Genomic DNA, 27060 nt, shown 5'->3' with positions numbered 1-27060 from the left:
ACCCCGCAATGAGAAAGTCTTGAACTGCCGGCAAATGAGACGTTACCCGAGCTCCCAGTTACGAGTTACGTATGCGTTGGCGCTTTGTACGAGCCAACCAGTTCCTTCTTCGCTTATTCTCGCGCCCCGCCATTTCTCACTTTTATTCCTGCACAGCGATTCCGTTAAAGTTTCCCTCATTTCCGTCTTCTATAGGAATTATATTGTAATCGAAGTAATTTGCGAAAACTACACCATGGTGCTGGCAGAGAGATCGTAGATTGAGAAAAATAAAAGCCAACAACGGGGCAATCGCCAAGCAAACTCATCGAGTTCTACACGCCACGCGATATCGTGTGTCCTCGCAGGCTTCCTCCTCGACCTTTCCGGATAACGCGCCGTTCCCTTTCGCACCTGCCGAGCGATTGCGTACAATTTCGCTGCCTCTTCACCACGTTGGGCAACAGTTCGTCGTTAAATGTCGAAATTTCACAGCCTTTTATTTGTGCAGCTAAAAATAACTCCTGCATCGAAGATACGTTAGTGCCGAGACTCGTAGATTGAAAAATTCTCCGAATTAGAACCGTTTTCCTTCTGTACTGGCTCGTTAAAGCGCTCGACAAAACTTTCACTTAACATCCACGATTTTCGTGAATACTACACGTATGACGTAATTTGTATTTTTAATTATAGTACAGGTGATTATATCTAACAATTTAATCTTTATGTATAATTCTACGAACGTGTTATATACGAAGCGTGTGACAGCGTATAATTACGCGCGTTATAGAAAACATTTAGGAATATCATTAAACGCTGTAATGCGACCAAATTGTCGCGAAACTGCTTGTACTTAAATTATTTACAACAGAATAATCCTGAAACTACTAGTTTACTTTTTATATCGATTATATATGTATATACAAAGCACTGGGTGCAAGGAACAGAAACCGGACTACACGTGTAGCGTTACCGTTCGCGCGAAGCGGATTTTTACGCTGTTCTTCAAGAATAATTAACAACCGCAGAACGAACAACTGAATTATAGGATTAATTGGAAAGGAACGATTCATCCTTAGTCGCGATCAAGCATTCGAATAGAACAATGCAGAGAGGGAAAATTCATTCTATTAGAAACGTGAGAGCTATTTCATGTATGTATAGTTATTTCACGAACGTTTCTGACAAATTGAAAGTAGAAGATTCTACGCGTTACGGGATATACAAAGCGGCGAATTTGCATCGCAACTCGACGTTATTTCAATCGCTCGTTTTTATATGTTATCTTCGTATATTATTATTTCAATTATCTCAACTAGCCCAAGTCCATTAAATTTACATGCTGGTCCGGCATGTAATAATTCAAGGCTGAGAAGTAGTAGCGGGGTTAATCCTCAGTGTAACAGCGGCGCGCAACAACGTTTCCCTCGCTTCGATTTCCGCGAAAGGGCCGTCTCTCCTTTGTCGCATTAACGAACGTCCGCGATAAATTCAGCGAGGACTGCGCCGTGCGCGCTTCGTGTCGCGACAATAAAACGCTGATGAGTTCTTAAGAATGCTCGTCGTACAATGAGTCCCGCGTACGAATTACTCGCCGTCTTCCTCTTCTTCGTGCTAGCCAGCTTCTCCGTAGAATTTCAATTTCTCGCGCGTGCGATTGGGAAAGAACCGTGCGAAATAATCGACGCCTGGCGAAAGCAGTCGCACAGACGCTAAACGTACTTTGAGTAGAACAGATTAGGTATTTTTTTGTTCGTAGCATCGGTGATTCGAGGGGGAAAAAATTTAGCTTGTTGAAAACAAGCTTTATCTGGCTGCGGTGTTGTACGGCGCGGGAGGGCCGCTCGTTCGTTCATGATAAGCCTTATCGAAATAATTGCCTTATCTGAAAATGTCCATTGCTCTTCTCGCGAAAATCCCTGAATAGGTGCAGACGATCGACGTGTCAACTTCCCTTTAAATAACTTGAAAAATAGCTTACCGCTATTTGACATGTAATAGTGTTCTATCTGTTCTATCCACCTGTAATAGAGTTTATTGTTATAAGAAATTCATTATCTGTTTTCAAATCGTGGAAATGCATTACGAGAGCAGAGGGCATAGTTACAATTTACAATTTAATTAAATATAAAACGCTAAAGGGATGGTACTTGTGAGAATTGCGATACGTGACTCGAGTCAAATACTGAAAATCATGACTCGTAACGCTACGATCGAAGGTCTTTCTCCCTGAAACGACAATTGCGCGTGTTTGTCTCTTTTTGGGAAACCGAATGGGGAATTTTAAAAATTCATCGATGGTATCGAAATACGATTGGATCGGAAACGATATACGAACGACGTAGCATTTCTTTGGCCAATGGATTTTTTAACGAAACAATCGTCATATTACGTAATTGCTGCAAGTTGTCACAAGTATCGGCAATTATATCATAGCAGAACTGTATTCAAGTAGACCATGATGTAGAAACTTGATAAAAACAGTTTTTTCCAGAGAAAGATAAAAATCAATAATTTTATACAAAAATGCAATATCAAGACAATATCAAAATGTATATAATTTTAGCCAGAAATATACAGACGATCAAAACTTTTCGATGGTTTTAGATAGCTACGAGACGCAGTGTACAACGAAATCATCGACTTTGGTCGCTCGTACTCGATTCGTCGATTTACTTTTGATGCGCTCAGGGTTACGCGAATCGCAAAAAATATTCGAAGCACTCTCGAACCGGGGCCTTGAACGAGTTTGTTTGCGAGGGCCGCGTTATCGGTGCAGTCGACACGCCGGTTATTTTTTGCGGAAGACGACAAGCGTCGATCGAGCTTTACAAATGCGGACTGCGGTCACGCGGACAGACATCATCGTGAAAAATTGGCGCAGCTTTTCGTAAGAGCGCGATAACACGGTGATACCGTTGTTTTTAAACAATCGAAACACACGGCAAAACCTTAAAAATAACTTAGTGAAAACGATGTCCTTCGTCTGAATCCATCGACTGTATCGATACGATGATTAGTAAAAATGGACAGCGTCGAACAATCGTCTAGCTAAGTTTCTTATCGCGAGGGGTAGGGAGGGGGCATTTTCAACGGGGAAAAATTCCCGATAACGAGAAAAATACGCGAAATCGTTCAGTGACGCGCAGTTTTCTCTTATCTGCGTCTTTAATTAGCGAACAAACGCATTATGGCGTTTCGGGTGCGAATAGATCAATCTTCTCTCGGGAACGTTCTTTGCCGAATAATAATTGCGCAACAGAGAATAACACAAATCGAACTTTTCCGATGACGATCCTCGTTGACACGCGAAACAATGCGATTTCTATCTTTACTACTTTAACCGGACAACAAGTCATCTCATACGCAAGTATTTCGACGCTTATCATATATAACTTTTATGTATATATTGTACCGTGTTGCATAAAACATTTTGACATTTCATTATACTGTAGCGATGTCATGATTAGATTAATAAAATTAGAAATCAGTCGGAAAATGTATATAGAAGCTACGAAATATTTATTACAAACATATATTTAGGGATTGGCGTGAGGCATGGTTTTCTAGAAAATTATTTTTATATAGTTTTACTAAACACGAAACAATTGTTTTTGTACTTCTCTCGTCATCCGTAAGCAGAAACGATATTCAACGAGAAAAGAAACCTTACATTCTTTTTTTTTCAAGGGATTTCAAACCGCTCTATGGTACTACCAAAAAACGGGTTTCCGTTATGAATGATCTATTCTACTTGTTCTCCAAGCTGCACCTAAATTCTCGGTCCTTTATGAAACGTACATTGTGAATCCATTTGCATTGTAAATTGTTGTCATTCTTAAAAAATTTAGCTATTATTCGTTAATAAGCCGAGCATACCTCTACAAGTATCAAAATTTGCTTATACGTAAAGATATTTCCCGAAAATATTCCTGATTTTTACGTTCCAACTATCTCGCTATAGAACTGTACTGAAAATTGTTTGTTCAATTTATGAAATTATCTCTTCACTTAACACAAAAATCACATTTTTTCCTCTTTCGGATCACAACACGCCGCTCTGTCTAGCTACTAGGTCAAACTCTTTTATCGAAATAGATTTCAAACGTTTCAATATCTCATGCGCAATATTTCCTAAACATTGGTCCAAAGGTTACCACAGATTTCGTGTTGGATCTCGATCCTCCAACAACCTACTCGTTCCTCAATAACCAAGAATAACGTGCTCGAGTAGAAGAAAATTTTCGTACGTGCACTTGGCTGGAATTCTCGATTCTCGATTCTCGGAACCGACGAAAGGGCTTCAGCTTTTCCCTTTACCTACCACCCCCTCTCGCTCTCTCTCTCTTTCTCTTCGTTCCAGCTATACAGGGGTTCCCTTGTACTTGATACGGGGTGCGCGAAATGCCCGATGGCGTTTCCATTTTGCGACGGGATAAAAATTGCGCGGGTTCCCGCGCGACAGTCAGCGATTCGCGTTTCTGTCATGCAGCTTCCCTTCCTATCGGAAACGAGACCAGTTCTCCGGTGAAAACCGGACCTCCCTACTTGCAAACAGTTTCCCTCTTGAATTCTTGAAAAGCCTAAGTCTCGATCATCGACATAAAGAGAAAAGAAAATATAGTTCTCTGTCATCGAGTTACGACCATTCAGAGTTTCTTCTTTTAATAAACTTGAGAGACATTGGCGAATTCTATTGGCAAAGTTCATTGATTACTAAAGTGTTTTGTACATGTGCATGTTGGTAATCTATGTTTTTTATTTTCGCCTCCCGTCACAGCTGATATATTTTTGCAAGTTGCTTTATATGCGCTACTTGTCACGCATTTTGTGTTCCCATTATACCGCTCAACACGTATATTGGCTTTTTTATCGTCAAATCGAATAACGTGTAGCGGTCGATAATGAGTTTGTAGCTACTTTAACTCGGCTCTAGATATTTGCCGGTGAACGATCGTGGCGATACGATGATACTTTTCGATATGATGTAGTAATAAATTAAACAAATTAGACAGTAGCTGTATACAGTAATCGACGAAGTTTACGTTACACCAAACGTTTCCAACACGAGGACGTGTATAGAAATTACAAGATATTTATCGCAAACATATATTTGGCCAAAGCTATTTACAGCTGTTTCAGGCGTACAAAGGATGTCAAATACTTAACTTTATTAATAGAACGAATAATTTATTGTTTGATACACTTGTACCAAATATCTTGCAATTTCTACACACATTTGTACCACATTTGCTTCAAACCTTGTCAATGTCGATCGAACACTTTCGAATGCCAGTGTTTCGTTTTAAAAGAGTCCAACTTCTGCGCGTGATTCTAATTCGATGGACGGTGAGCATAAATCGCGGAACGTTGCGAGTTCGGGGGCAAACGAAGATATCTCCAAAGACGAGTCGCTATCTCTCGTTCGTGTACGTAACATCGATTTGTTTGAAGTCGGCCAGAACCTCGTGCATGATGCACCGATAACCGATACGCGGGCACCGGGTGCATCGAACGATTCACGCGACGTCTCTCTGTCGCTCTGTCGCCGTAACGACATGTTTGGGACACGTGTCGGAACGCAACGGCGACGAACGCGTTCGAGGGACGACTTATTCGCTTACCGAGAGTCGCGACGATGATAATTCAAACCGAGGACCACCTTTTTTTGCGAGACGAGACCAGGCATCCGTGTTGCGCGGAGGGGAGGTCGGCAAATAACGAGAACACCGCTGCTGGAGGCCGCTGACCCGTCTTGTCACGTGCAACACGACCACGCCATTATCTCGCGGTTCTTCCGAGGAAAAAATCAGGAGGCGATCGAAATGAACGGTTGCTAAAAATAACGGCGTCGTCCGATCGTTCCTCACCGCCAATCTTCCTCGATGTCTTTGTCTTTCCTACTCTCCGATGGCTCTGTCGCTCGCAGGTTGCTCCGCTACTTTTGCTGCCAATGTATCAACCCTATCTACGACCCACGAATTTTTCTATTTCGATCTTGCTGTCATTTTCGCGAATCAAAAGAATTTGCAATGTTTCATGAAGGATTTTGAATTTTAAGCTTTCGCGACGATCGACGAACGTCACTCTTTTGAATTTTCAGGACCGATCGTGGTTACGTACCGTTAAATATCTAGCAAAGTTTCGTGAACGTTTAACATAAAAGTGAAAGAAGAAATCATGCTTATCGTATTTTTTCGTATTTTCTCAAATCTGCGTGAAGAATAAATAAATTAATAAGAGTAAAAAGAACACGACCATGGAAACTGTCTATAACGACGAGAGAACGTGGCAGACTTAAAAATACGCTTTTTCGTAACGCTCCTAACGTGGTAGATCTCTACGCTTCAGTTCGAGAAACCTGTCGTGTTTCCGCAGGAATAACACTCTGTAATATCTTCGTTCGTCTTGCATTATTCGAATAAATCACGATTGAATGGAATTAAGTATTCTCCTTCGTTAGAATTTTTATCAGGCATCGTATTCGTCGTTCGATGCCAAAGAGCCGCAAGCTCTGAGACTAAATTTCTATTTTAGCTCGATATTTCAAGGTGTAGAACGAAGGATGTTCGAGTATCTCGGAATCGAGCGGTTTCTTGCCGACGGTCGGCGCGCGTGTTCGTGCCTCTGCGAAGGAACGGATACGTAAATGCAGTTTTTCGGTAGCGTGACACGCATCGTCGGTGCGTGCGTGCCATCTGTCGCTCCATGTGCCGTTCGCTCGAGCCACGTCCACGACCACGACCAGCCATACCCAGCTGCATTGCGTGGAGAACAATCAACGACGATTCGACTGCTTTTCAGCACGCGGGCGATCCACGGGTTTCCGACCGTCTCGTTCCCTCGTCCTCGCCCCTTCCCGCGCCGTGGGAATCTCGCGTGTCCTCGGTTCCTTTCCAGTCGAACAATACCGATTACGAAAGTCCCTTGCGATTCGTACGATTTTTGATCGTCGTCCTAGAGAAGGTTCGTTCGGACGCGTCGTTTATCGCTACCTGATCGGTTTGATAAGAAACGTGGAAGAGAAAGGAGGCTACGTTCAATGGACAGAGCCATACATCGAGATCGAGTTATTTGGATTTACCCTGTCACACCCAAACTCTAAAATCGTTATCTGAAATCAACCATTGTATTATAATTTACGATACTACGTTATAATGGCTAATTTTAACGAATGACTGGTTTATAGTGGATAGCTTTCAAGCCTTCCATATACGTATTACTATAACTGGATCGTGGTTGTTTATGCGAATTCATATTTTTTTGTCAATATACCTAAAGAAATGAAAGCTAAATAGTAGTTTATTTTAGCCTGTAAACGTTACGATCAATAGCTTACTTTGGATAATTCGTATGTATTTGCATAATGCATGCATTGTGCACACTTTCGCGTCTCTAAATTTCCTATAAACGCACAAACATCCGCGGTCTAAATATAACATACAGAAATCTATATATACATAAACGCGACGCGAGCGGGTGTTAATTTCCATTCATCGCGAGCGCGCTCGCTTTTTCCTCGTATAATCCAATAAACCGCTGAAACGTTGAACGCGCCAGAGGAAACTCGCTCGTTTGCATGTGGCCTAAACGGCGTTTAGTAAACGCACATTTCCTCCGCGAAGTTTGCCAAGTCGAAACGTGGGCTCGGGTTGCGCGTGGGCCACCGATCGTTCTCGATCGACCCTTTCGAGTGGCGAGCCGACATTCCGCGAGATCGACCGTAAAAATTCCCGTCGAAGGCTAAATCTTAACTGGCGCACGGTTCGTCGTTGTCGAGGAGAAAGGTGTCTATCGCGGGATAATCCGAAACTACCTGCCAAACTAACCTAGCCGCGTCGAAAAATCTCTCCTTTGTTCTTTCGCTTCTTCTCTTTCCTTCGTTTTCTACGAACACTGCGATCTTACGTTGCACGATGACGAGCGGTGGAACGCTGATTCGTTACGCGAACGACGATAAAAAGCGCGGACTCGAGGCGTCCGGCAGATAGGAGCGGCGATTCGTAATCGGCGCTTTTAAACGCGAATAATGTAATCGACACTGAAAGAGTCGCTCGGTCGTAACTTCTGACAGCCGGTGAATGGAAACGTGAATGGAAACAGCGTGCCGTGCGATCGGTACGAAAGTAAGAGGCGTTCATTCGCTCGCGAAGCAATCAGCTCCGCGAACCAAAAGTCAAAGGATCGTTCCTCAGTCGCGGAGAGATCTTTCAAGGTAGCCCGAGAATGGCCGAGGAAGTTGCCTCGATTCGAACCGTTCCATGCGCTCGCTCCTTTTCTTGCCGGACCTTAAATTAACGCTCCATTAGAGAACCAACCATTTTTCGACGAGATCACGGCCGAGTAATCGTTTCCTTGATAATCCCAATCAAAATTGTCGCGTTTTATGCGAAACCAGAACGTGTCCTAATATTTATGAAGTAGTCGAGGAGCGTAGATTGCGTTATATTTATTTTTATACTTGTGTCCTTAATTACACGGATGAACAAGGATGGAAAATCGAATGACGACATTAGGCACAGTTCGACACGTTTAAACTCTTGAAACGGTGAAAAAATACAATCGCTAACAGTTAAAGAACCTTATCGTTATTCAAGGATAAAGCAGTTCCGGCCAGAGCGAGCCAGATATTTGTAATTATCGCAGCAGTCAGCCGTAGTCAATTAGTGCAGCATGTTAATTGTAATCGATCCGAAAATGCGAATGCGAGTGAGCCGATAAGATGGGAGGAAGGAAACCCGAGAAAATGAATGGGACTAGGAAGAAGAAAGGGGAAGGGCGGGGAACACCGTGGAATATTTCTTTGATTCGTGCGTCTAACGCTCAACTGCAGACTCCCACGATCGGTTCATGGTCTTGGCTCGCAAAGTCGACGGAGATCGGCGCAACTGCGCGATCAGCATTTCCCAATGCCTTTTTCTCGCGATTTCTGCGACAACGACCAACATTTCAACTACGTAACACTATCGTGCATTTGTATTGGGACCATCTCCAAGTACGATCTATTGTTTCTTTTCTGCTTAACTCGCCAGCCGTTTATTTTATTGTTTCTTATATGATACCTCTTCTCTGACTCAGATAACGTTATCCTAAGATTATTCGAGCTGTTTCTTCGTTTTTAATATTTCCTCTTGCTGCTGCACCATATTTTCTCCTTCTTTCGTTATTCTATTAAATACCAACGGTGACTCATAATACGCGACAAGCTTGTCTATTCGATGCGAAATACAACATTCGGTTTTAGGATATCGAAGTTTATTTAACTATTAGTATATTAACTAATATAGCTTGTTAATCATAAAATTAATTCAATTATTATATCCATCCTATCCTTCGATTCGTCAAACATTAGACTTCTCCGAACATTCCGAAACAACTTGGATGATGGTATTTTTCGCGAATAATAGAAGGAGCGAGGGAAAATCGATTAGAAAGTCGATAGATGGGTTGGGAGACACTGGCGCAGCTACCTACGTGTAGCATTTTGCATCGCGATGTATACACGTATATTGCAGCGCATAGAGAGGCACACGGAATCGAACGGGTGTAAAGGCGCCCTTACGATCCCACGGCGACTCGGCATGCTTCTGTGGCCTTGCCGCGTGAAAGGCACACGGAAACTGGCGCGTCCATCTTGTTACGTAAAGCCCAAGTTTTCATGAGACCGCCCGCTACTATCCGCGGAGACGCAACGATTCGCAGGAGGAAGGAAGAGGCGTCGGACGAACGTCGACGAACCTTTTGAATCGCGACCGACGCCGCCGGTCCGCGACGCGACATTCCTCTCCGCACAACCAGCATCGTTCTTCGCTCTAATTAACTCGCGGCACGAACCCCTCTCGTGGCTTTGTCCCTCGACTTGATCTCGAGTCGCCGCGATAGGACTCTGTGCGCAGCCACTCGATATTCCACGAATTAAAAACCAAGTTCTTGCGGAATTATACGGAAACTTCGAATACGAGGGTCTGTGGCACATTTTGCTCAAAGCTGAATCAACAGCAAAATATGATTCTCCGGGTCGATCGTCGATCGTTTTAGTAGACACGAGTTGCAGACATTTCGTCAGAAGGCGACGCGTAACGTTCGACACGAAGCACAACACGTTAGATGCTTGAAACTTACGCTATTATGCTAAATATGCTTCAGACACTTATTTGAGGTTTCTATTCAATCGTAGAGGGAGTGGCGTCTTACGGGTGTATAGCACATTTTCGTCAAAGTTGAATTAACAGCAAAGCGTGGTTCTACAGTGCCTGTCGATCATTTCAGTAGACGCAGGTTGCAGTTATTTCGTCAGAAGACGACGCAATAGTGGATACAAGAAGTGCGTTAAGTGTGTTGAAAATGGTGGAACAGCGTAACTTAAAAACCGATTTTTCCAAAAATGTACCGAACGTGTCTTTCTTTATTCTCCTTATTCCAGGTTGCCATTCTATTTCAGAACCGATCGATTCGATATCACGCGTACGCTATTGACCATAGTTATTAAGACATCTGCTGGTCTCTCACGAAATACGTTGATCGATTCATCTAGACTAATTTAATTAACCTAAGGATATTATAAAATTGAAATTTTACATTTACACGAGACGACGAACTAAAATATACAATAAAAGTTGACAGAATGGTTGCAGGAATTATAGAGAAATAACGAGTTAACGCGAATTAATTCATAGCATTTTATCGCAAAACTTATTTGGAAAATAGTGGCCAAATTAGATGGGATGAAATTTGAATCTCAGAAGTTTGCTCAAAATCTGAGTTTCGTTTATACAATTATTTACAAAGTTCGTGTAATCGATATAGAAAAATGATAAACGTAATGACTATTGATACGAATGACAAAATTGGATGGAGGGACTGGACGGATACCACAGATGCGAAAGAATTTTGAATATTCGATATGTAAGTTCTCTGTATTGTGGATTTTAAACGAGATAAAAATACTAAAGGCTCTATCAATTTCTTGGTGATTATCGAGGTCATCCATACTTTCTGTAAGTGTCTTAATACTTACAAAGATTGTTAAAAGATACGCGAGAATCCAATATAAGATTGAATAATTCTTAAGCGATTCGAAGATAGGCGTGAGTCGAAATGAATTACATTTTTCTGATAGTTTAGCCGCTACTAGCTTGGCTACCGGTACTCGCCCGTTATTTATGAATGAATTAACGTCACGCTATCTCCGCTACGAGTACGCTGCCGATTACTATTAAGAAACCGTTCCACGAAGCGTCGCCTGGAAACATGGAATGCGACTGACGTAGAACTTAAAGTTAGCCGAGTTAATTCGACGATTATTCAGAGCTGAAAGCATTATACTCTCGCACAAAATTCTTATAACGTTTCCTAATTTTAATATTTTACGCAGACTATGAATTCTAAATTGTATACATTTTTTGACAAAATCGTTAATATATTATTAGTTTATCCACTCGTTGTCCTATAAAGTAGTTCAATAAATTATCGCAACGTAATAATAATTCATTTACAATTTGTTTTCGATTTTGAAGCTGATAGAATAACTTTCCCAAAATAGTTAATCGATTCAAGAAATATGCTTTTTATGTAGTATGTGCAACCTAAAACTTAAAATCAATACTCAAAATCTTTCGCGTACAAATCTATCTTCGGAAGGTATATCGACGTAATGATGAATGCTGCGACTGATCTGACGAGATTTAGAACCGAAACCGATGAAACAAACAGCAGTTCTTCGTAGAATCACTTCGTAAGAAATTTCGAAAGAGAATTTCGAAAGGCGCGAAAACGCCTCCAGACGGTTCACGATCCGATCGAAACGGACAAATAGATCTCGTTGCGACACAGGTTTTATTTTTTTCGCGAAACGTGGATAGGTAGCGCACGTGGATTCTTGCGAAAATGCCTGAGTGGCCTGAAAAAATAAAGCGCGTCGATAAGCGTCGGTACCTGATAAAGTTGCTCGCTTTATCGTGTTTGCCCGACGCGATAGCGATGCGCAAAAATGAGGTTGAAATTGCAAAACTGCAGCGGTTCAACGGCGAGCAAAAGAGGGGGGTACGAGGGGCGAGAGCAGGGCGAGGTTGATAAATCGCGCAAAAGGGTCTCGTGGCAGGGAACGTAACGGGCTATGGGGGTCGGGGTTCGGGGGCATGAGACAGAGAAGGTAGGAAAGAGGCGGCGAGGGGACGAAGGCAAGAGGGACGAAGCGAGAGAGAAAGAGAGAGAGAGAGAGGGAGAGAGAGAGAGAGCCGGTGCATTCGATGCACCGCGTCGAGGGGACCGCGTAATCTGAAAGGCTTATAAACCTGCATCCGGCGCGGCGATCGATAACGGGAGTTATCGGCGTTTCCTACGAATCGCCGCGACTTCCTCCCTTTCTTTTCTACCTTGACGCGCGCGCGCGCGCGCTATTTTTCCTCCTGTGTTCTCTCGAGCTTCGCGAGAGAAACGAAAATCTCCAGTCTCTGAGTCGGTCTGATTGACTCTCTTCGAGAAAGCTCGAAGGCCATTGCGACGATTAACCGTTCGTACGATAGAAGATCGAAGTGCAGCCAGTGCAGCACGAGAAGGCTCGTTTGTTCGCGACTCTTTCGCGGCGATTACGCAACGCGTATCGTTCTTGATATTACGGTTTTATGGTGACTGCGTGGCGGAGGGGTCGAGCGGAGTTAGGGGCTTCCCGCAACGCTTCTCCCGCAAATATGCTTAATTCCAGGCGAACGGAGACGGAGCCCGGCCCTTCCTGGCGGGACAGCCTCGGTCTTTTATTAATTGATCGAAATTAGAGCGAGCACTCGGCCCGCTTCATTGACAGAGCTACCGACGGTGCAATGACCGCACTCGGTGATTCGACTGCAGCCGATGACGTGCCACCCTGGTAATCGGCCAAATGTTTATTTCGCGCGTGACACGTCCAATGTGCTCCGAGTTACGCGGAAATAATCGAAAAATTGTTCTTTATTCGTTCGTGGAATAATCGCTATCGTCCATCAGGTTCGTCGAATATTTCGAAATTTTCGTCTCCACGCTCTTGATCTTTACTTTTTCCAAGATGGTATGTAATAATAGATATTGTTAATGGTAGAATGGCACATTTTTTATTTTAATAATTTATCCGGTTATTTACGATATTTAACAGTAGAACCGACGACAGCAAAAATGTGAAACTTGTATTAAAGAAAATGAATTTGTAATGCAGTAAGGAACGAAAGCTTTCGTTCCTATACTTTGCGAAAAATCATTCGACTCTCTAAAGATGCATCGTCGTAAGTTTATAAAATTCCTATGAAAAAGTAAGAATTGGTCGTTTCGACCACTCTGCTAGTTCTAGTGCTCAAATATTTTGCTCGGTCGTATCCGTGTGATATTTTAATGAGCTCAAAATATATAGGAAAGGCCAACCGTCGCTGTCCAGATTCAACGTGGCAGTCGACATGTTGAATAATCGTGTCGTACGCGAGACGTAGAAGAGCATCGTCGAGAACTTCCAACTGACGAAAAATCGAGATTCTCGAATGCGTAACGTCTCTTACGTCGCGGGAACTGGCCCGCTAATGACGCCGGTAATCCGACGAGGAGTCACGCGTTAAACTCGACGCGCAATAGCATTTGATTTTACGACTGTTCCACTCCGGTGGCGCGACTGTTACGAGGAAAGTTGCACTCGGGAAGATTTTAAGGGGATCTGAAACGCGTACGCTGGGTTTGCACCGCGGGAACTCCTCCGTATACACGCTAATTACGAAACACGCTATCAACTTGTTCCTTCGTGTCGTTCCTGCTTCTTCCGTGTTCCGTCATCTTTGTTTCGCAAGCGTCTTCGAGAAAATTCTTCTTCGAAAATCTCGGAGGAAAGTCTCCGAGATACTGATTTGACGTTGGACTCGAGACGAAATCGGCAATCAAGTCAACAGCGGTAATGAACGGTATGCAGAGTTCATTTGTTTCATCAGGCAGCAGCGCAATTGAACAGCTCGTAACAAAAATGACCCTTGTCCATGTTTATTTCTCTCTAAGGAAACCAAAGGATGCTCCAATATCTTTAATCTCAATTATTTTCATTAAGGTATTCATCACATTATACGATCGTCGCAATTGTATGTACGATCATATCATAGGAGGAGGACTTAATTAAACAGTCAAGTGCAACCTTGGCGAAAGTTCATTTAAAATAACTTAATTTTCATGAATTGGGAGCAACGAGTATGATTGGCAATTTCTTTCATAATTCTCACTTTTTTCGACTGCTATTTTATACTTAAATACGATGATAATCGATTGACCATCTCCTTGACGATTTAAATCAATCGCCACATTTTATATGAGACCAGGAATTCTTCTACCAATATTAATCAACGGCGTGTATGCAATAAAAATTGAAGCTCAATCTCGAAAAGCGTAGGTGCATTTGCAAAAAAGAATTTGTAAGAAACATTATTGTCGAAACGACTGGGTGCACCGTTCGTGCCCTCACCTCGCAGCAGCCTTAACCTCGAGGTAGGTCGGATCCCCCGAGCCGAATGTTTGCCAAAGCGAAATGTTAATAAAACGAATGGAGGCTGTGGTTAGCTGAAGCCGCGGTGAAGGTCGGGGGCGGACCTCCAGTCGGCTGAGTATTCGGTAGGTAGACAAGGTCCGACCTCGAACTCTGCCGCGAATCGAGGACCTTCGACGTGTATTTTTCGCCCGTCTGTCGTTCCTCGCGTTTGTTCCTTGCCGGAGGCAGACATCTTCCATGGCGTTTAAGGACGGCAAAGCGGCGGGAGAGCGACGTATCGAAAAATATAGTCTATATATCGGCGATTGGAGAGCTAACGCGACGATAGCCGTTTTTAATTACGCGTTACACGCAGAAGCGTCTCGGTTCATCTCGCTTCACGCGTTGGCATTTAAATAACGGTGTGCGCGTCAGCTCCTTGATCGTCACACTGGAAATTATCCAACGGAGGATCGATCGAGTGGAGCGTGGAGAGTGCGGTGGCATGGCAGTCGATTGGTGGTGGCTGGAGTGCCGGGCTTCCGTAGTTGCCTCCCGTAACATAGTTTCGCAAAAACCGCCGGCTAAACGGAACACGCGCGGCGCAACTCGCGTAACGCGCGCCGCGATCTGGAAACGAGGTACGCGCTCGTAATCGCCATCTAAGCCTCGTGCTCCTCTTGGGTAGGTAGCTGGTGCACGCATGTTCGTACGGACGCGTAACTCGTATACGCATGTTCGTGTCGTGGAAATCAGTAATTCCGAGGAACGGATATCGTCAGAGGAGACATTATCCCTGCAAACAATGCCCAAAGTTAAGAGGTTTTCGCGGGGAATTCGAGACGGATGCTCTCGGATGCTATCCTATCTAGCCGGCCCTCTCATTGTCTCTCTGTATCGTCGATAAACCCGCGTATTCGCGGCGAAACGCGCATTGTTTGGGCAGCAGGGCGAGCGCGCCCGCTCACCGGCACGCACGCACACATCCCCTAAGCCGAGGAGCGTGTGCGCGCGGATTAAGCGAGTACACTGTGGATTTATGAGCGGACCCCGGTGGGCATCGGTTCAGACAATGCGTGTGCACTCGGCAACACGGGCATTAAGCGAGCACAGTTTTACCTCTTCCAAGTGCAGCTTGAAATTAACTAAGTAACAATAGCCGTCGCCCTGATTTCGCTTCTCCTCTCTCCTATTCCGCTCTCGTTCCATTCTCGTCCTTTGCTCGCAGTATTCTTCCCAAGAGCTCCCTTTGTTTCTTTCGAACGCGGTTTTTCCTGTCGCGATTCCGGCAAAGGAATTCAAAATCAGCCCGCGACTCGCAAAACCGATCGCCAACCGATCGGTTCCTACTTATTGCTTTTTATTCCATTCAGTTGGACAGCTTTCGCGTGGAAACGAAAGTAGCTCGCATAGAGCCGACCGTATTTTAGTTGAAGTAAAGTCGCGTTCTCGTGGACGCTCGTAACGCACGATACTCGATACTCGATAAAGCGCATTTCGCGGCTGTAATGGATCGCTTGGCCGGCACACGAGTTAATAGGTGTTTAAATTACTCGCGGCTACTAGGCGGTGATGAGCGCGCGTCACTCGTTCGGAAGAGAGTCGGGGAATTAGGCCGCACCACGTGAAAATAATTAATCGACGATCCGGCGAACGTGATTACTGAGTTTTGCTTCGGATACTTTTCCCAATGGCACATTCCACATTCCAAATGAAATTTGGTAGTTAGTATCTTGGTTAATAACCTTGGCACTCTCGAAATACGTATGAAATCACAGCTTCGCTAATTCGTGTATTTGGAAAATATAGCTTGTAACAGTGATGTGTCCGACACAGAACTTCTTTAAAATTAATATCACGTTAATTGAATTTCGGATAAAATCAGATCGATACCTTCGAAAGAAGAAATTTTGCGAAACCCTCCAAATAACAAAGACTTCTAACCCTTGACCCTAATAAATAAAGACTTCTTTTTTTCACGACGAATCGTTGTTTGTCTGTTTGTACCACCATTGTAGAAATATTTGCATATTCTCTACATGGTAACCGGTATCTTACAAGTTTGATTGTCCGTGACTCTCGCTGTACGTATAGCACATAGTTGTTCGCAGTATGTCGACAGGGTCAATGTCGACGTCGATTCGAACAACCTTTGGTACGGTTCGAAAATCAAACCGATTAGTCGACAGCAGATCAGACTTTTATTTCCTGAGCGAAACGAACCCGCTTTCCCTCTTCAGTCGAAGCTTCGTTTCCCCGTTGTACACGTGTCACGGGCGAAACGCGATTCATTTTCATCGACGCTCGGCAAATAAACACCTTGGACGGTTCTACCGCGCGATGCACGCGTATCGCGTCTATTAATTGCGCCACCCAGCAGCGATCGGTTATCAGGCGTTGCGATCGTTTCTCCGAATTTCGCCGGAGCAGCCACGTCCATGTTATCTGACTTGACATTGTTTCGAAATCAAATTGTCCTATATATATATGGAAATTTATCATTGATCGTCTGGATCTCGATGTGCGAAGATTACGCGTTTCTTTCATCCTAGATCCATGCTTCGTACAACGCACGCTTCTTGCGTAGATAAAATCGCGATTCTAGTTCGTAACTCATCTGCACTCATGCGTGCTCAAGCGATGCGTTGAAACGCCAGATATCAACTACAGCTTTGACTTATCCTATCGATAAATTAAGTAGGTTTGTAAGTATATGAACGAAAGAAAAGATAGAGGGGAAGAAGAAGAGAAAAGAAGAGGCGCTGGTAAAAGCGAACGTGACGGCCAATATTAATCCTCGTGTTTCTATACTCGAGTTACTTAAGACCTACCAGACTTAACCCAATTTGCTGTGCTCTTCCAAGTTTTTACGTCTCGATCATTCGTTTCGATCGGAGGAAGGACTTTGAACGTTTTAAGAAAAGCTTCAGTGGAAAGTTAAAACGAGCAGTTGCAGAATATTTACTACAAACGCCTATTCAATGGAAAATTAGTATACATCGTGAATAGCCATCTCAAGCATAGTTACGTAAACACGATGCCACTGAATATCGAAGTACATCGATACAATGGATAATTAACTGCTTAGACACTTTTGCAAAATTATACTAAATACCTCGTAATTTCTATATGTAGTTTCAGATGTACTTTGAACGTCACATTCGTCTCGTAACGGCGCTAACAAAATTTGAAAATGTTCTATAAAACGCACGTAAAGTATATTTATGAAAGGTATCTGTAAGTATTCTCAATACTTTCATGATATTATCAAGCATACATATCTATATTACGAACTTCAATCGATCCATAATTTTGTAATCAAAATATACCTTGTAAAAAGTAAACAGGTATTAGGATATTTAAGATACTGTAAGATGGCGTATATATATATCTGTGCATGCAGGTATTGCAGGACTGGACGAGTTCGATCGGTATTATTTATTTATCGCTGCCTACCTACCTGCGCCAGTTACGGTTGGCATTCCGCGAACCGGCGCCTACGTGCGAATGCAACTCGTTCCCGAACAACCTCGAATCGTTTCCGAATCGATTTCCAAATCGGTTTCCGTCGCGAATCCTTCCTCGGATGCACCCTTCTCGCAAGGCCGCACACGACTCTCTCTGGTCGACACCGTCGTCTCTTCGGGTGTCCAAACTGGCCGCCAACTCGGCACAAGGTCGAGCAAATTGGCACCGCCACCGACCATGAATCCATTCCGAGAATGTCGCCTTCGTTGCTCCGCTTCCGATAAAGAGGCAACTTTGTCTTCCGTTGGCCCCTCGCTTTTCGAGGTCGCACCGTTCAAATTGAATTACGGCCACGCTTAATAACTTCTAAAACTAGATCGTTCGACGTTCGTCGATTATATCTCGCACTACGAGCGCAGTTTCATATTCAAATCGACTAATAATGTTCGACGATGGTCGATCGAATATCGAACTACTTTGAACGACGCGTTTCATCTATCGAATGCACAAACTCTTTTCGTTGTATTCCGTATCGATATATCAGAAAGGGCGGAGTGATATCAGTGCATTAGTCTGTTGATTGTCTTTTATTATATCTTCAGTTAGTCTTCAATTAGAAATTCCTATATGCAAGATGTAACATTTAAATTCGCGTCAATGGTAAAGTAGCATTATCTGAATCAACGTCCTAAAATTCAATCTTTGCACAGAACAATTGAACTCGTCGTATATTATGAGATACCATTAGCTTTTAATACAATAACGAAACAACAAGAGAAGGAATAAGAGAGAATGATTTGAACAATCTCATGGTAGAATTATTTCTAACTAAGCAACGAAACAACATCCAGAAGTAACATAATGTACTATTGAATTACGATAATCACAACTGAGTATATTAGCATTGAACAAACTTCTTTCCTTCTGACGAGTTACTGTTATATGACACTCCGAGAAAACTGCCGGCCGCTAAGCTATTAAATGTAAGTACGCGCGATATATTTCACCGTTTATCGCGCGCCTAACACCGAGTCACATACTCCGTACTCAAATGTAGAACGTTTAACTAGATGTAGATCGTCGAATGTAGATTTGATCATAACCGAATTCGGCGAGTTGCAAGACAAATTACTTAGCTCGAGAAATAACTCTGACATTAATATCTTCTGACGTTTTGCTTGACGCCTTCGGTTTCCTAACGTTGATTCGGATGCGTCCAACGATCGACGCAGATAGCGAGCGGGCAGAAAGTCGATAAATCGACGCCGACCGAACCTACGGCGTTGTATTTGCTTTGCAAAAGTATCCTGTCCCGGGCCGAACAAAAGAGCCTTTTGTCCCGACGCGAACGCCCATGCTCGGTAATTATCAACGCTCCTATTCATCGACTTCGTTTCGCGAGTCACTGGTTCGTGACTCGCGCGCGCGAACCGCCTCTCCACGACCAGGTCCCTATTTTTCCCCGTCGTGAAATTTTTCGCGATGCTCGCGGCCTGCCTGGCAAACATTTCGGGCCGCAACATTTCCGCGTTGCTTCGATCGTATCGATAGGAGCCCGAGAGAAAGAGGCAGGGACATAGAGATGAAGAAAGGCAGCTTGGAAACGCGAGCTATATGAAACGACCATGGCCACCATACGGGCTTAATAACAAGACGCGTACGCGCGCTCGGCCAACGATCGCAAACGAAAGGATTGAAGGGGCAACGCCGGCCAACGGGCCGGAAAGGGGAATGAGAAATGACGAGGAGAGGAGAAGAGCGAAGGAGGGGAGGACCACGAAGTCCATAAAGCAAGTCCCGACCTATCCTCCGTGGCTCGCATTCCCGCGGGCCGAAAACGCGGAGCCAGTCCCATGGATCCAGTACCAGGAGGCTGCAGCCCCTCCCTTTTTCTCTCCTTTCTCCACTCTCCTGTTTCCTTTTCTTACTCTTATCCGCCGCCTCTCCTCTTTTTCCTCTTCTCGGTTCGTCTTTGAGTCTCTCTTCTTAGGCCTCTCGTTTCTCCTCGTCATTTCGTCGAGTCGTTCGGGGTTTCGCCTGGGTTGGTTCGTTCGCGGTTATGCCCGCCAGTCCATGTGCCCCGTTCACGGTGCATTGCACCGTGGCCACGAAGCTGGAAGCAGGCGAAAGAAAAGAATTGCGGTTTCTGTTGCGCCTCCGATGCTCTTTTTGCTTCTGCATAACGTTCCATTCCGTTTCGAAGACGAGAGATCGTTAACGAGTATCAGCCATCGTTTCCCTTATGTATCATGGTGTCTCCTCGGTGTCATCTTATTAGAGTTACGACCACTTTCATCCTGTAAACGATCCCGAAAAGGATCTAGGAAGTTATCTTTGAGCAATGTCGAAAGCAATATCTTTGAGCGAGCCGCGCCGGAGAATGGCGACGCGAAATTCTCGAAAAAGTCGAGTGGAGGACGCGCACCTGTGGCATTCGTTCGGCACACGCGAACGGACTATAGCTGCGTCGAATTCTTTGCCGACTTTTGGCAGGCAGTGTACGGAGGGTGTTCGAGGGGCTGAAGGGGAAGAGTTGGGACGCTGGGAAGGGGACGAGGTGCAGCGGCAACGGCAGCGGTCGTTGGGTGAGGTCAGTGTCGGGCGTTCGCAAGTTGGACCGGGCCCTCCGGTCTTCGCCGTCCCCGGCACTCCTGGCACCCGTTGCACGCCTGCACGTATGCTCATTTGCGAGCGCCCGCGTCCGCCGGACGATCGCATGTCGATCGACCTCGGCTGCTTTCGTTCACGTTCGAGGACTCCCATTTCTCGTTCCTTCTTCTCTCATTCATGAGGACGAAGTAGGTTGCTTCGATAGCCCATGTCCGATATCAAGTAAATCCCTTTCCTCTTTACTCTGCCGCCTACCATACGATAGTGAAGCGTATGTTCGATACGTTTTCCGTTCTCGACAAAAACGACAAAAGGGACAAAAAGGAGGAAGAAAAGGAACGTGACACCGAAAAGACGCGTTTCTGCCGAAAGTGACGATGGGTTACGTTGGCTCGTGAAACGAGTGTACGCGCTCGAAAGAGACGAGCGTGTGTCGTCCATGAGAAAGTAAAGAGACGCGCGTGTGCGTCCGCTCGCGACGCGCTCCCGGTTTCGCAGTGTGTTCGCCAGGAGAGGTGCATCGCCCTCCGTCGCTGCGTCAAGGCCAGCGAAAATGCTCGCGCGCTTCGCTCGGCCGCGCTCCTTTTCTCTTTCGACGCGTTCCGCTCGCTCCTGCTCCGTCTCCATTTCCATCTTCGTCCGACTGTAGTCCCTCTTACAGCCTCTCGTCTCTCTTTCCTTCTCTCTTTCTCCCTTTCAGACACTCCACTAACCGCCGAAAGCCGCGAGACCCTTTCCGCTCCGCGCCATCCCTCTCGTCACGGTGGCTCTCTTTCCTCTTCGGCCGCATCGCGCGCGCTACCGCCCCGCTTCGTCGCGAGAAACCGTGAGACGAGAGAGACGAGAAGAGAGGTATTTTTGCCGCGTACGGATTGGGCGTGCAGCGTTTAAGGACAGCGGCGATGATCGCGCGGATTCTTTGCCTCGTTAATTCTGCTTCGATGCCGTCCACGGGATTCGTTGCTCTCGCAATTAGTCGTCCGTGGCCGCGTCACGCAGCGTCAATCCGATCGACCAGCGGAATGCGATCGGCAAGATGATCGACTTCTCTTCGCGACACCTCCGTTACCGTCTACTTTCTTTCCATTTTGGAAGTCGTACGCTTTCATTTTTTAACTCTTGGAAGCTTTTTTAGACGATTGAGACAAAACGTCGTTAGACCATTTGATGCGCGTCTCCGCCGTCAATAAAATACGATACATCGCCTAAAAGCTTAATTATTGCTATAATTTCCTATTGATAAATTGCGGAATATATTATATTGCAAAGAAATATTAATCATTTGAATTCAATATCTAATCGTGAGATACGAACCCTTGCGTGACTCGCTACGCATATTATTTCATTTTTATTCTTCTTCTGTTACTCTTCGCATCATCTTGTTTCGTTTACTTTCGTCTACCGAAGGATTCCCATCCTTGGATAATAATAATAGCAATAATAAATTAGCTTTGTTTTTTCAGGTTTACTCCGATGAAATGTACTGGAATGTTTACGAAACGTCCGAACAAAACGCGGCGTACCGATAACACTATGGAAATTCGAAGAACCATAAATATGTCATCGTGAAAGCTTGAAATCTAAGATAATAAATTGGTCAGCTTTAAAATCCAGCGAACATTGACTCGTCATAGTAGAAGAGAGCGGCTTTTAGGCGGATCATTACCGGTAACCGACGTTGGTCGGACAATGCCGAGCCTTGTCTCCTTCCTTCTCTTCTTACGTATGTAGATCGTTACGGTAGCCGACCTAGTCTTTAACCGCATCGCTCGAGACGAATGACGAGGTAGAAGAAACTCGACGAAACTCCGACAGTTCTCATTGGTACGAGACTATGCGGATCGTTGTCCTCTGCTCGAAGCAAGCTTCTTCTCGAAACAGGTGTAGGTAACAGCGAATATCAACTATCGTCGAACGTTCGCTTGTATCGAGGTAACGTCCGAAGAATGATATTTCAGTTGCGACTGTGATAAGCTCGAAGTGTTTATGGATTACGAGCGATAAAACTCTATGCAAACTTACGATGCTCGCTGACTACCAGTAAAATGCTACTAAATAGCTTCCAGCTAATTAACGCCAGCTATCGACCCATCATCGATTGATTGAGTTTCAATGGTTTATCGGCTGACTAAAACGAATCAAGAAACTGTTTCTTCGATTAATTGTTAACACGTTTGTCAATACAATACCAGGAATATCTGTTTTGTCAGCAATTAAAATCTCCACAAATCTTTTTCATTACGTTTACTTTTGTTTCTTTACGATACAAACTGTTTGCAACGAATCGGTGAAATAGTATCAATTAAGGAGAGTTTACGGTTTAAACGCCGACTCATTTTAATTAGTATTAATTAAATTAGAATAAAGTTATATCATAAATTCTCGTGACTTATTTATACCAAATATTAAATAATATTTTTCAACTGGGTGTCGAGAGTTTCGAACCGCGAAAATAGCACAATGTTTCGAAACTATCATTTAACGTACTTTTTGACAGTACTTTGCTGTTTTGTTCAATTAATGAAATTCGTATAAACCAAGACGAAGAGTTAAAAATTCATGTGGCCTTAAAAATGTTCACCGATGCAACCATCGCTGCGACTTATTGAAATCTCGGTCGATTGGAACGATCGCAGATAAAATATTAAGAAATCCGTGTCTCCGGGTGAATTCGCAGAAATTCTAGTTTCTCTTTGTCAAGTTTCGTAGTAACGCGTTTTACGCCGAGACACAAGGAAATACATGCGTGCCGGAAAGCGTAAGAGAGAGACAAAGAAAGTGAGAACGGTGATAGAATAACAGAAGAAAAAAGGGACGAAGCAGGGATGCTGAAAGCCGAGAAGGACAAGAGACGAGAGTAAGAGCTGGCATACGAAGCGTGGGTATGCGCCACTTTGGAATTATGCAACGGGCAAGTTTTAGTGGGCCGTATAGTTACGCCATAAGGATAGTCGTTCGTTTATAGTCGCCTCCTGTTGTCTTTCGCGCACGGCGGTATCTACTGGTACGTCTCCTTTGCGTATTCTCCTACAACAGTACAAAATCACATTTCACCGTGTAAAATAAATCGTGTATTTGTTGAACGTTGTCACAGTGAACATGAAATAATAAAGCTGGGAACTGTGTTTGTTAACTGTTGTGAAAATAAACATAAAACGATATAAAGATAGAATCCGGAAGATTAAATATAGTAGGTAAATTGATAATAAAGCGGAAATCTCTTCTTTCTCCGATTTTATCCCCTGTGTATGTTATTCGCTATGCGAGCAAAAATAATTCCAAGCAACTACCACAACGATAAAGACTTAATGCAAAATAGAAACATCGATTGCACGGGAGCCAGCCATTTCACGACAAATATCTCCCAACAAGGTGCGCGTAAGGTCGTGGCCGGAAAATAAAGCCGAAAGCTCGCCGATAGAGACTCGTTCCTGAGTCTCTTGCCATTACACAGTATCGGTATCTCAGCCTCAGGCTAATGTAACTCTCGTGTACGGCGCGTGTGCCTACAGATCCTCGCAAGCAACCGTTAACCAACCGTCGAGTTTATTCGGTGACTTTGGTTCCCGATTATAACTGAATCCACGAACACCTTTGTTCCCTCTCCTCTGTTCTCATTCTCGTAGCGCTACAGAGCACAATGACGCTACGGCGACACGGTGCTCGTAAGCGCGTAACTGCATTGCGCAACGATCGCCAGTTTACGAGGTTGTTCATTCGCTAAGGACGAACATCGACTTCTCCACCGTTTCCCGGCTATCGGACTCTTCCGTCAGCGATCGCAACGCCTCGATCACATCCCAGCTACTTTACTACGACGTCAACCCCGATTCTACATGGAAACTGTTCGAGTTCCGCTCTCGAATCCCGATTACTCACAGTTTTTTTCCTTTTTCCTTCGTCGTCGACGACTCGTTCCACGAATCTTTTAATCACCAGCTTTGAGTACCCATCCAGGGGGCTTTTCTTCGGTCAACGCAGCAGCAGCAGTAGCGAGGTACACGCGAGCACGCAGAGTGCGTGCAAAGGGTTGGCAAAGACCCTCTATGGGTGGCTTCGAAAAACAGGGCAGCCGTGCCGTAAGGACGAATGGAAAAGCCGCACGAAACGAGCAGCTATAGCCCTCCGGGCCGTGGTATCGGCATGAATGAATAAACAGCAGCATAAATAAGCTGCTTAAAATTAGCTGTTACGGAGCGAGCGAATTGCATTTAAGATGCTATCGACCGGTCGAGGTGCTATAGAACAGAAGGCGGTGGTCGTTGGTTCGGTCGAGCGGTCGGTCAGTGCCGGTGCCGATGTCGGTGACGGTGACGGTGACGGTGACGGTGACGGTGGTGATAACGGTGTGTACCGCTGACGCCGCTCGAGGATGCCCCAGACGCCTTCCCCTTCGACGAACGAGGGAACCGGACAGCTGTCCCAAGGTGTCATGGTCACCGACCCTCTTCCATTCGAAACCTTTCGTTCGCGGTAGGAAAAGCGTCCTTCTACCGCCAATTCATCTTTCAAACGCTGTGTCTATTTCAAACATTTTAAATTTTTCATCATTAAACGATGAAAGATTGGATTCGTATCGCGAATCGTAATTCGTAATAAATGAGAGGGATTCCCTTTCTATTACAGAGTCGAGAATGAAACGAGATGGCAAGGTAGAATTTTAGGAAGCTTAGAAGCAAACGAGCGTTGTGCATCGCTAGTTCTTTATTTATGAAATTAGAGAAGGGATAATTGATGGTGGAAACGATACTGGCCTCGTGCCTCCCTCCGTTTCCGGTAGCGTAGCCGGTCGCGTCCATTCGCCGCGTAGAAAACGGGCATAACGAAAACGAGAAAAGTCTGTCCTCTCGGGTAAACGCGATCGACGTCCAGGACACTGCTGCTCGAGCCTTTAGCTCGGCGCACCGCATGACATCGCGAGAATCGTCGCAAAGATCGGGCGGAGTGAATCGGTTGGCCGCGTTCGGCCGCGACAAAAGATCCCGGGGCTTATCAACCGAAACGTCGGGACGCGGCTCGTGTAGTAGAAGAGAAAAAGAGAGAGAGAGAGAGAGAGAGAGAGAGCGGGAAGGCACGGGATTTTTATTCGAGCGGCGTCGAGTGGCGTCGACGTCCGGCCGAGGCAACTATTTTAACGTCGGTCGCGTCGCTCGCGGTATACAATGTGTTGGAGGACCGGCTCGATCATCGCTTCGACCTCGCAATTTCGATCCGCGACGCGGGTCGTTGCACCGTCCTCGACGCAGCGTCGAAGGCAACCGGCACATACGCACGCCGTGCATGCATATGCACAGGCGAGCCTCCACTCGCACAGTCTCGTGCGCGCTCTATATCGATGCACGGTATTATGCACATAGGCCACGCGTGCATCCCTTTGACGACCATAAGCCACGGTTAGGGGTGCCGCGGTGAAACGCGGTAAAGTAGAGACGTGCACGCATACGCGTTCACGGCACCGCTCTTATACACGGTGACTCGGTGCCAACCGCGCGATCCTATCGACAGCGCGTGTCCGCGATTCCTAATCGTCCACTTTCCTCAACTTTTCTCGGTGTCTTCGCGATAGAAAATAATTGGCCGTGACTTCCAAAGGAATCCTGTCGTCTACGATATGGGTATGCGGATAATGTATACATATATATATATATATATAGCTATTGCGAGACATTCGTTTCTAAAGATAGGTGGAATATTTGAATGAAAAAATTTGACACTTAACAAAGATCATGGTGCTCGATCATGGACGAGCATTTAGCAGACACCGGGTGTACGGGCGTGTTTGCGAACATGCTCGTCCAAGGCGTATTCGAGGTGCATGTGTTCGGCCGTGGAATCGATGAAAATAATTCGTTGCCTTTTTTCGTGATCACCGTCCCAGCCTTTCGCTCCCCCTCGCTCCACTCGGCCCGGTTTCACCTTTTCTCTCTGTTTCATCCAGTAGCTTTCCATTTCTCTTCTGTCATCGGGATGGAAATGACACACAGAGAGCGGCCGAGCGAGAGCGAGAGCGAGATCGAACGTGCCAAGAGAGGGAGAAAAAGCGAGAAAAAGAGAGGCTCCCAATCGACGGGAAACCACGAAGAGGATCGCGTAGAGGGCTCGGGCGTATAATAAAGCGTAATGGACGCGCCTCGGACGATCGATTCGCCCTTTTTTTTCGTGATTTTCTGCCGGCATGCAGTCGGCAACGGGCGCGCGTAATACGGCGAAATGGATTTTTCGACTGACGTCTCGCGATCGTGACAGGCCAGTCGCGTTGGTCTGGCGAAAAACTGTAACACGGCCGGAAAAATTCATAGAGCAAGCGGATTTATCGAATCGCTACACCGATTATTAAAACGATTGTCGAGACATTTTTGAATAGATTTCAGCGTAGCGTCGTCGCGCGCCATCGCCGTTACTCGTTCGCCTCCCGATAAAACGAGACCCGTAATTAACCTTCGAACTCGATCGAACGTGAAATTTAATGATATTTATTTAAAGACCATTCGCAAAATCCGTCGCTAGGTTTTCGCGTTTTCCGTAGGAATATTACGTTA

At 45.0% G+C, this 27060-nt stretch overlaps 1 long non-coding RNA gene across 6 annotated transcripts in view; it reads left to right on the top strand.

Annotated features, from left to right (window-relative positions):
- The window catches only part of LOC132911592 (uncharacterized), a 91231-nt gene extending 67472 nt beyond the window's left edge, over window positions 1-23759 (top strand). For 5 of the 6 annotated variants that reach the window (XR_009659046.1, XR_009659043.1, XR_009659044.1 and 2 more), the window contains exon 2: window positions 21985-23759. This is a non-coding gene — a long non-coding RNA (uncharacterized LOC132911592). Of the gene's footprint in view, window positions 1-14931; window positions 15085-21984 lie in introns of those variants that run through there. The other variant, XR_009659042.1, reaches the window with a different exon arrangement.
- The last annotated feature ends 3301 nt before the right edge of the window (window positions 23760-27060 follow it).

Source organism: Bombus pascuorum, chromosome 11, assembly GCF_905332965.1.
Source record: "Bombus pascuorum chromosome 11, iyBomPasc1.1, whole genome shotgun sequence".
NCBI classification, from domain to species: domain Eukaryota; kingdom Metazoa; phylum Arthropoda; class Insecta; order Hymenoptera; family Apidae; genus Bombus; species Bombus pascuorum.
The sequence above is the reverse complement of the archived record's forward strand: the minus strand, read 5'-3'. Positions and strand labels throughout refer to the sequence as shown.